Below are 9756 nucleotides of genomic sequence, written 5' to 3' on the forward strand. Positions count from 1 at the left end.
GTGACTTTGACAAGTTTGAAAGAAGCCCTGTGGTGCTAGGATGACATTCACAAGTGACAAGCACAAAATCTTATATACAGATTAAAACACAAAGCAACCCACAGGAGAAGAGGAGGATGGGGCTGGAGGCAGGGAGGTCAAACTTGATTTCAAGTTTAATGAGAAGCCTATATGTTTTCCCAGAAAGGGAAAAGAAGCCTCCATAACACTGGTTTACAGCAAGAAGGTAATTAAGACACAATTTGGGGACTTCTCTAGTGGTCCAGTGGTTAAGAATATACCTTGCAATGTAGGGGGGAAAGGTTCCACCCCTGGTGGGGGAACTAAGATTCCATATGCCATGGAGCAACTAAGGCAGCAAGTCACAGCTACAGAATCGATGCAATGCAACGAAAGGTCCCACATGTTGCAACTAAATAATAAAAAAGGCACAATTTGCTCAGTAGTACTTGTAAATTAAATTGTTACATAAAAGCAAATTCATGTACTCAACACACAATGAGGCCAAACAATACCAAAACATTGGAATCTGGAACAGAGAAAAGTTCATTGTAGGGCCAAGCAAGGAGATGGGTGGTTCATGCCTTAAAAACACAGAACTCACCCAAAGCTTTTGGCAAAGCCCTTTTATGTGAGGGAGGGATGTGGTTAGTTGTTGCAAACTTCTTGGTGTCAGATCCTTTGTTCTTGAGGTCAGGTCATGATCAGAGACCTGAATAACAAATGTTATTCTCTGTTTTGACAAGAAAGGGCAAGGTCCCAAAACAAAACTTTCATCCTCTAAGGTCTTGGTTCTGGTTAAGAGAAGGCAGATCTCAGTTGGTGGCTTGCACAAGGCAAGCTCCCCAGACCCTGCCCAGCAGTCATCGCTGAGGGAGCCAGTGCCCAACCCATTGACCCTCAGGCTTCTCAGGTCCCCCAAATGGGGGGTGGGGTGGGAGGTGGGAGTCATGAAGACTGTGACCCAGGCAGACTGACACTACTATTAGGTCGCAGAGACAGGGATGTGTGGGATGGGGGTGTGGGGGAATTTACTGCTGCCTCAAGGCCTGGGCCCAGTCAGTGGGCAGCCTTGGTGAGGGCCCCGGAGCCCTACAAGACACAGCCCCCAGCCTGTTCCCTGGGCCCCCAGCTCACCTGCTGGCCCAAGGCCAAATGAGTTGGAGGGCCCCAGGGAGAAGGCTGGGATCCGCTTCTTACCTCACTTTCCACCTGATGACCACTACTCCACCTACTGTTGGCTGAGTTACTCACTGATGAAAGCTCACTGACAGTTTCTCACCTGTGGACAGGGCCCACTGTGGCACCGACCAAGGGCTAAGCAGAACTCCTGAAGGTCCCGCAGTAACTGCTGCTGCTAACAGGGTGTGGGGTAATGGCACACAGCAACAGCCTGTGCTAAGGGCTGCACTCGGCCGGGCTTTATTACAGTCACTGTATTATACTCAGGATTTTTTTCCCCTACAATGTTAAAATGGTGTGAAAAAAACTAGAGAAACAAAGAACATCAAGACTATCTAAAAGTTTTCCATTTTTCTACAAGAAAAAGTATCTTCATGACAGTCCTTAAACAATGAAAGAATTGGAAAAATCTCAATTCCTTCATGTTTTCTATGCTTGCAAGAGTAAACATTACAAAACAGGCTTAAATTTTAGAAAGAGATAGTTCTGTGGTATCAGTACAAGGGTACACAAATATGGAGAGTGGCTGCTGAGGGAATGTCCCTGTCAGTGGCGACCTTCAGAACAGACCAGGTGGCCTTTAGTATCAGTGTGGCCTTTAGTATCAGTATGTCCTAGTTTACTGGAAGACAGGAGCTCCCAAAATTACATGACACCCCCACCTTCCAGTTCTGTTATTGCAACTCCACATGGTTACCTGGCACGCTGGGTCCTCTCTCTGGCACTCTTGTCAGAGCCTGACCTCTGAGCTTTGGCTTCTTGTGCCTCACTTTTACGGTTAAGGATTCTCAGAGTTGAGGAATGCTGACAAAGTCTAGACCAAAAGTAAGTAATAAATTATATCTATATTCTTTACAAACCTGTTAAAAAGACATTTCTTCACTTAATGAAAACTTATGAAGGTATAATTTACATACTATAATACCCAGTATCATTGTCTGCTTCATTGATTTCAGTAATTTACCAGGCTGTACATGCATCACCACAATCCATTCACTTGTCTCTAATTTCTTATTTCTTTGGGTTTCTTTTCCCCAGGTTCTGGCTCGCTTCTTCCACCCTAAGCTTCAGCATGGCCGTATCTCACACCACTTTCTCTGGTTTGAGGACAGAAATGGGCATCCTGGAAACCAACCAGTGCTTGAGCTCCCAGCTGGAAAAAAGGAAATAGGACTTTCAGAAACTCACAGAGAAATTCCTCATGTCCCAAGCTACTGTTTATTCCCTGGCCAACTAGTCACAATAATACAGTAAGTCCTCAGGGTCACAGTCACCATAGTGATAAAAGATTGTCCATCTTTTCCCAGAGAAACTAAACAAGCTCCAGACTTTCTTTTCCCTCCTTCATCAAGATAATCTCATCCTTACTACATTCCTAGAAAGGTAGAAACAGGTAGCTTACCCCCACTTTGCAGAGGATGGAGACACTGAGGCACAAAGGAGTAAAGTTTGCCATGAGAGTGTAGGAGGAATAGAGGTTAAGCTCTCATTCAGGCACTAAACTTTCTTTTCTCTCCCAGGAATACATTTCAGATTCTATAAACATATAATATAATATCAGATTCTATAAACATAATATAATGTCATTGTTGGCTTAAACGTCTTAGGATTAATTCAAACTTTTGCAGCTCATCCATTTGCAAAGCACTGTATTAGCTGCTTGAGGGCAGAATGAAGTGATAGGATACCCTGCCTACCTTAAAGGAGCTTAAAGCTGTCTGCTCCCAACTGAACCATATAAATTGGAGATGAGACCACTAATAGCAGACAGCAAGGGAAGTCCTGATGTCTGGAGCAAGATCCTTTCCCCGTATATGTTCAAAAAAGACATTCCTCACACTCTTGTGAGATTGAGGATACTTCCTGGAACTCAGAGGCTCCTTAACACCTTTGCTGTCTCTCCCTGAATATGAATTTGTAGAAAGCAAGCAAGTCCAGGATCTGGACTTTGAGACACACGGCCCAAATGAAAATGAGGCCAAGTGGAGGAGACCTCCAGTCCCAGGAATGGGCCAGGTCAGTAAAGAAGCTAGCACTTCATGCTCCACAGTCAGCCTTCACATTTGAAAATCCACTGGAGCATCTCAAGCCTGTTCAAGACTGAGAGGACGAGTGGAGCTGTCATGACTGAGGAATGAGGGAACAAGAGCACAAGAGGGACAGGGATATAAGGGGAGGATTCTTAGTGACACTGAAGTTGTTTGCTCTCAATTTTCTATGATTATTTTTCAATAAACCTATGGGGGATAAAATTTTCTATCCAACTTACTGACATGGACTAAAAAAATAAAATTAGCTCTCGGCCTTAGCACCATCTTTTGAGAAAATTCTGCACCATGTGAGTGAAGTGGAGGAAGAAGCAAATATGCAGGCTGAAGCACAAAAGATGAGGCAGAGGTCCAAGTGAATTTGTATACCAGTGGAAGCCACAGAAGCAGAAACAAGGGAAGCCAGAGGCCAGGGATGCTGGTACAAATTGTTGGACTGCATGCCTACTATCTAGAACTTGTCTCAATGGATCTGGAACATCTAGGACCATTCTGATTGCCTCGACCACCTTGAGAGATCCACCTTGCTCGTATCAAAGCTGTCCCTTTTGGTTCTTTGCCCTGGACCTGTGATACTATGGACTAGTTCTCTTCTCAGTTGTGGCTGAAAGTAATGTCTACAATAAATCATCTATTTTGTTGTCTTACATGAAGAAAAAAAGTTTAAATTAAAGCCTACTTATCAAAGAAGTGAAATGACAAGCATTGGGGTATGGGAATGTAAGGAGATTCTTTCTTTATATCTTTTATTGTAATCATAATACAGCTTCTTTGAAATTGGAGAAAGAAGGATACCATCCAACATCTTCATGTAAAGATAGCACAGTGCAGAGATTAAGAGCCTGTGTCCTGATGCCAGACTTCTGGGTTCAAATCAATGTTGTTCATCTTCTCTGTGCCTCAGTTTCCTCATCTTTAATGGTAACAGGAGTAGTATCTACCTCCTCAGGGAGTGGTGATGATTACAGGATGATAATTCTCGAAAATCTGCTAGAATAGGGCCTTGGCTAACACAGTGCATTAGTCTTCCTTCCAACCTAACACAATACCTGTAGCATTTGACCATATGTCTTTCAGGCTTTTTTTCTCTTCATGTGCACTTTTGCACAGAAGTATCCAGATAAACTTTAAAAACTTCAAAATATTAAGGGAATTACTGAAACTCAGCATGGGGAAACTATCAGCCCTACAGTCCTCAGAGCCTTCCCAAACACACAGGGAATTCCTACTCTGTGCCCAGGTTCATATTTTCCTTAAGAGGCTATGCTTTGGTAAAGTGGCCCAAGATTTGGAATCACAACTCAAGAGTATGTGAATTCTGACTTTGCTTCATTCCGGTTGAATCACCTTGAGTTATTTTACCCTCTATGAGGTTCTCTCTCCCCAGCTCTAATTTGGGGAGAATCAAATGCTAGTAGCTTGGAGGCTGAGGAATCAGATGTGGGATTCCCTGCGTGGAGCCTGGTACCCAGGTGATATCTGTCCTGGGGTGGCCCCTCCTCCTCCCTTGAAGGTACCACAGCAGCAGGGCCAGCTTCCCCTGAGACAGTGTCTCTGTTTCCCCAGAGTGTGAAGAGTACAAGGACCTCATTGAATCTGTGCTGGAGGAGGAAATGCCCTTTGAGGAGGGGAAGCTGGCAGAGAAGAGGAGACTGGCTACACGGCTTGGGTAAGGAGGAAGCTGTTTGGGAAAGTATGTCAAGTGGGGAAGCCTAGGGCAGTAGAATACAGAGTGAACAGAAGGGCAGAAATGTACACGCAGGCACAGAGCTAGACAAAGACAGCCTGCGAAGCTGTGGGAACTGATGGAGGACTAGTTAGGTCTCTGAATTCTCCCTGAAGTAATATACGAATAAAATGGAGTCACATGCCTCGGTTGGAACACTAGTAATGTAGCTTCTAGCTGTGACCTTGGGCAAATAAACTCAACTTTACTGCATCTCAGTTACCTCAGCAACCTCATCTGTAAAATGGGAACACCAACAGTATTTACTTCAGAGGGTTATAAAGATTAAATGCATGATGACCAGTGGTTAGAACCATCTCACACACATGTGAAGCTCTGAACAAACATTTGCTTAATTATAATACTTATTTTTACTTTTTTATAGGTGTGGTGATTGTCATCTTTTTTTAATACTAGATTTGGTTTATATTGTAGAGCACATACGAGGGCAAAGTGTTTCTACACAACTGCAAATCACATTTGGAAAGTAAGCTGTGAATAACCTGCTACTGTGTCAGCTATGCAGTCCCGACTCAAGGAATCCATGGTGGCAAAACAGTCCTGGCTTCTGAGAGGAGCTTCCCGATGGTGGCAGCCCCAGGTTATCCTGTCTCAGGCCTGGGCCTCTGTAAGACTAGGCCTCTGGGGAGTGGCAGCAGGGGACTGGGAGGACCTCTGCTCTTGACAAGCCTGAAACTTGGCCATGGCTGGGAAAATACACTCCTAATTTCCAACATTCTCAAGTGTCTTTCTTGAAAATAATGTTTCTCTGGAACATTTGATTTTTTTTCTAAGTGTCAGACTATGAGGAGTGTTAGCTGGTAGGGCCATTGACTAGATAGATAATTGAGCAGCTATGCCTAGAAAATGAATTATTAATTTGAAAGGACCAGCATTGCCCATCCTCGGAGAGTTTCAAATAAAAGGTATTAATAGATTGTGGCATTCAAAACATCTTTTAACCTTGGTTGAAGTGAAATCTGAGCAGCTCAAATGTGAAAGAGTCACTAAAGCAGAGATACTTGATTGAAGGAAGCCTAGGTCTGGAGATCCTCTTTCTCCCTAGTCTCTGCCTTCACCTCCTCTGACACTTTATAGCAACTCTAAGGAATAGAGACTCAGACATGAATTTGAGCAAACTTAGTAGAGGACAGAGGAGCCTGGTGAGTTACAGTCCATGAGGTCGCAGAGAGTCAGACAGGATATAGTGACTGAACAACAACAAGAAATAGAGTTCAAAAGACAATCTGTAGAAGATCATTTACTTGTGAGGCAATTCAGGCATCAGATAGGTTAGATGACTGTCAATCTTTAGCATTAAGATTACATGGTTCTAAATATTAACTGCCTACTCAGGCGTGTATGTTGTACTGTGTACTGTAAGTTGGGTCATATGGCACTGTCATTAGCCTCACAAAGCTCACATTCTAGTTGGATATTTATGAGAAATATTTGTACAATAATTACAAAATTATGAAATCCCACAGAGTGATGCAATTATTACTCAGAATTTTAATTACTCTTAAGGGCCTCCTTACTACTATGGTTTATGTTCATGTCATTCAAAACAATGCTCTTCATCTTGACAGACACTGGTTTTTCTTTTCATCATTTCAATTAATCCCAGATGTACCTGTCCAACACTTCTGTACCTGGCTTCCCCCCTGCCTAGGGTTTCATAGATTCACTCTTTATTGGTGACTTTAAAACAGAAGAGGGAATTAAAGTGCAGAAAGGTAAAGGTGGTGCATGCTCAGTTGTGGGCCCATGGACTATAGGCTGCCAGGATCTTCTGTCCCCTGAATTTTCCTTGCAGGAATACTGGGGTGAGTTGTCATTTCCCCCTCTAGGGGATCTTCCTGACCCAGGGATCAAACCCACATCTCCTACATTGGCAGGCAGGTTGTTTACCACTGAGCTACCTAAGAAGCCCCACAGTAAGGAAAAACAAGTGGTCAAACACCAGCTATTTAAATCCAGCAGGGTCTCTTGAAAGAAGAGAAACTTCAGAGATGGGGCAGCCTGCCTCTTCTTCTAGTCCTTTAGCTCTCCTTGTGATTCTTTGAAACAGCTGTCTTTGAAGTGAATGCTTCAGGAATCAGTAAAAATATCACTCACTTGGGTTACAATTTTAAAAGAAGGTGCTAACACAACACCTGCTGTTCACCTTGTATTCCGGGGACCATGACGATCTCCACAGACTGGCTGGGGGCATGTACAGTAGAGAATACACGGGGCTGGAGGCCACATTATTACAACTGCCTCCTTCATCACAAGCTTTCGGAGCCCTCCTGGAATAATTCTCCCAGAGCATTCTGAACAAACATATAGAGTATTGTGTCTCTGGTCAGATAGGCCCTTGTATTTGTAAGCATGAGATGGGACCTGCTCAGTTTCCCACTAGCTTTTTCTATTTTTGGTTCACAGAAAATCACCATGATAGGAAGGATGAAGAGGGACAGGAGTCACTGGCAACCAGGTAACTCTGAGTGATGAAAGGGCTGATCATGGAGTGGTGAAACCTAGAGAGGAGTCCAGAAGCAAGAGACCCAGAGGCCAAAGGTCCCAGATCCAGGAGAATCCAGAAGCTGCTGATTGTTCCTATTTCATTCATTCATCATACAATGATGTGTCCTTTAACCCACGTTATCTGTTCTTATTAAAGTTCTTGTATTAGTTGCCATTTCTTAGTAATTCCTCAAGTTTACTTAAGAGTCATTCTGAACTAAATGTAAACTGAGCAGAGAACCCTAGTCTCTATTTTCTAAAAACCTAGTTAAAAACCAAAGTGAGATTCTTACCTTATATTCCTGCACATTTGTTCTAATATATGTTGGGATATGTTTCATAGTCCAGTTCAGTTCAGTCGCTCAGTCGTGTCCAACTCTTTGTGACCCCATGGACTGCAGCACGCCAGGCCTCCCTGTCCATCACCAACTCCTGGAGCTTGCTCAAACTCATGTCCATTGAGTCGGTGATGCCATCCAGCCATCTCATCCTCTGTTGTCCTCTTCTCCTCCTGCCTTCAATCTTTCCCAGCATCAGGGTCTTTTCCAATGAGTCAGTTCTTTGCATCAGGTGACCAAAGTATTGGAATTTCAGCTTCAGCATCAGTCCTTCCAATGAATATTCAGGACTGATTTCCTTTAAGATTGACTGGTTTGATCTCCTTGCAGTACAAGGTAAAGTCAATCATTAAATATTTAAAGAGAGAGAGACCTAAAAGCTACAAGAGCCCTAGGAGGTTATTCTGTCAGGAGACAGTATTCAATGGACCCTTTCATATACTGTTGCATGAAATTTGTTCACAGCATTTCAATGTCAGTATTATAGGTCTCTCTGTGTCCCATGTGTCAGAATATATTTTAGAGGAGACATTGAGTCTACTTCTTCATCCATGTTATGAGATCAGTCCACTGAACACATATTGCTCTCTCCCCTACCCCAACTGTGGGCACACCGAAATATCAGTCAGAAGTAAATTGTTTGGGTTTTTTTTTTTTTTTATTCTCTGTGAGAGAATGACCCCTTTAGTTTCTGGTGTCTCTTCCATGAGCTTCAGATGAGCACCAGCTGTCAGGCTGTGGTTTCAGGTTGCCTTATTTTCATCTCCTGTCTTGTCTGCTTCCTTCTCCATCCCCACTCAGGCTCAGCATGGGAATCCAGGAAGAAGAAGCGAATGAAGTCCTAGAGGACTCACTAGATGAAAAATATCTGATGCATTCCAGTCAGCATGACTCCCACAAGCCTCCCAGCAGCAATGCCTGTGTGTGTGATGTGCAGGACGCCAGCTCTGATGTGGACTGAGCCAGTGAGTATTCCCAATACAGAGAGAATAACCCCCAACAACCAGAAGACTGAATAATAAAGCTCTGGTAGCTTCTACCTGCTCACCATCTGTGTCTAGGCTGATTGAGATCATCTCTGCAGGCACATCCTAAGAACTAACCTTGAAAAAGTGATTAGGCTGAATTCAGTTCTGGGACCAAGTTTCAAGTAACAATCCTTAGTGGATCTGCTCATTTGCATTCTTCCTGGTCCACACCTCACCTCCCTTCCTCTGTCCCTCTCCAGCAAATGCAAGCTGAGGAACCCCTGGTAAACCAGACTGCAGAGAGTAAATGGGTCATAAGAAACTCTCTGCCACCCTTCAGCACATGTACAGAATCTGTCTAATAAACTTCATTATTTAAGATGAAGCATCTTAGCTTTCCTGAAATGTTCTAGCTAATTACAGTTTCTGACAACGTCTTGGATTTTCAAGTTTCCAAGACTGTCAGCAGTCCTGCCCATATTCAAAGTCCACTTATCATGCTTCCTGTGTTCAAGTATCAGTGTCCTTCCTCCCCCGGGTGGCTTCTCTCCCATTAAGGTTCCATCTCAGTATTAAAATGTCAGGTTGTATCTCTAGGCCAAGGCACTGATCTTGGCAGTTCTGTTCAGTCGCTCAGTCGTGTCTGACTCTTTGAGACCCCATGAGCTGCAGCACGCCATCCCTCCCTGTCCATCACCAACTCCCAGAGCTTACTCAAACTTATGTCCATTGAGTTGGCAATGCCATCCAACCATTTCATACTCTGTCATCCCCTTTTCCTCCTGCCCTCATTCAATCTTTCCCAGCAGCAGGGTCTTTTCAAATGAGTCAGCTCTTCGCATCAGGTGGCCAAAGTATTGGAGTTTCAGCTTCAACATCAGTCCTTCCAATGAACACCCAGGACTGATCTCCTTTAGGATGGACTGGTTGGATCTCCTTGCAGTCCAAGGGACTCTCAAGAGTCTTCTCCAGCACCACAGTTCAAA

At 43.8% G+C, this 9756-nt stretch overlaps 1 pseudogene; it reads left to right on the top strand.

Annotated features, from left to right (window-relative positions):
* The first annotated feature begins 2220 nt into the window (after positions 1-2220).
* On the top strand, positions 2221-8763 carry LOC139034253 (NBPF family member NBPF6-like protein; annotated as a pseudogene).
* Positions 8764-9756: the final 993 nt, after the last annotated feature.

Source organism: Odocoileus virginianus, unplaced genomic scaffold (genome assembly GCF_023699985.2).
Source record: "Odocoileus virginianus isolate 20LAN1187 ecotype Illinois unplaced genomic scaffold, Ovbor_1.2 Unplaced_Contig_86, whole genome shotgun sequence".
NCBI lineage: Eukaryota > Metazoa > Chordata > Mammalia > Artiodactyla > Cervidae > Odocoileus > Odocoileus virginianus.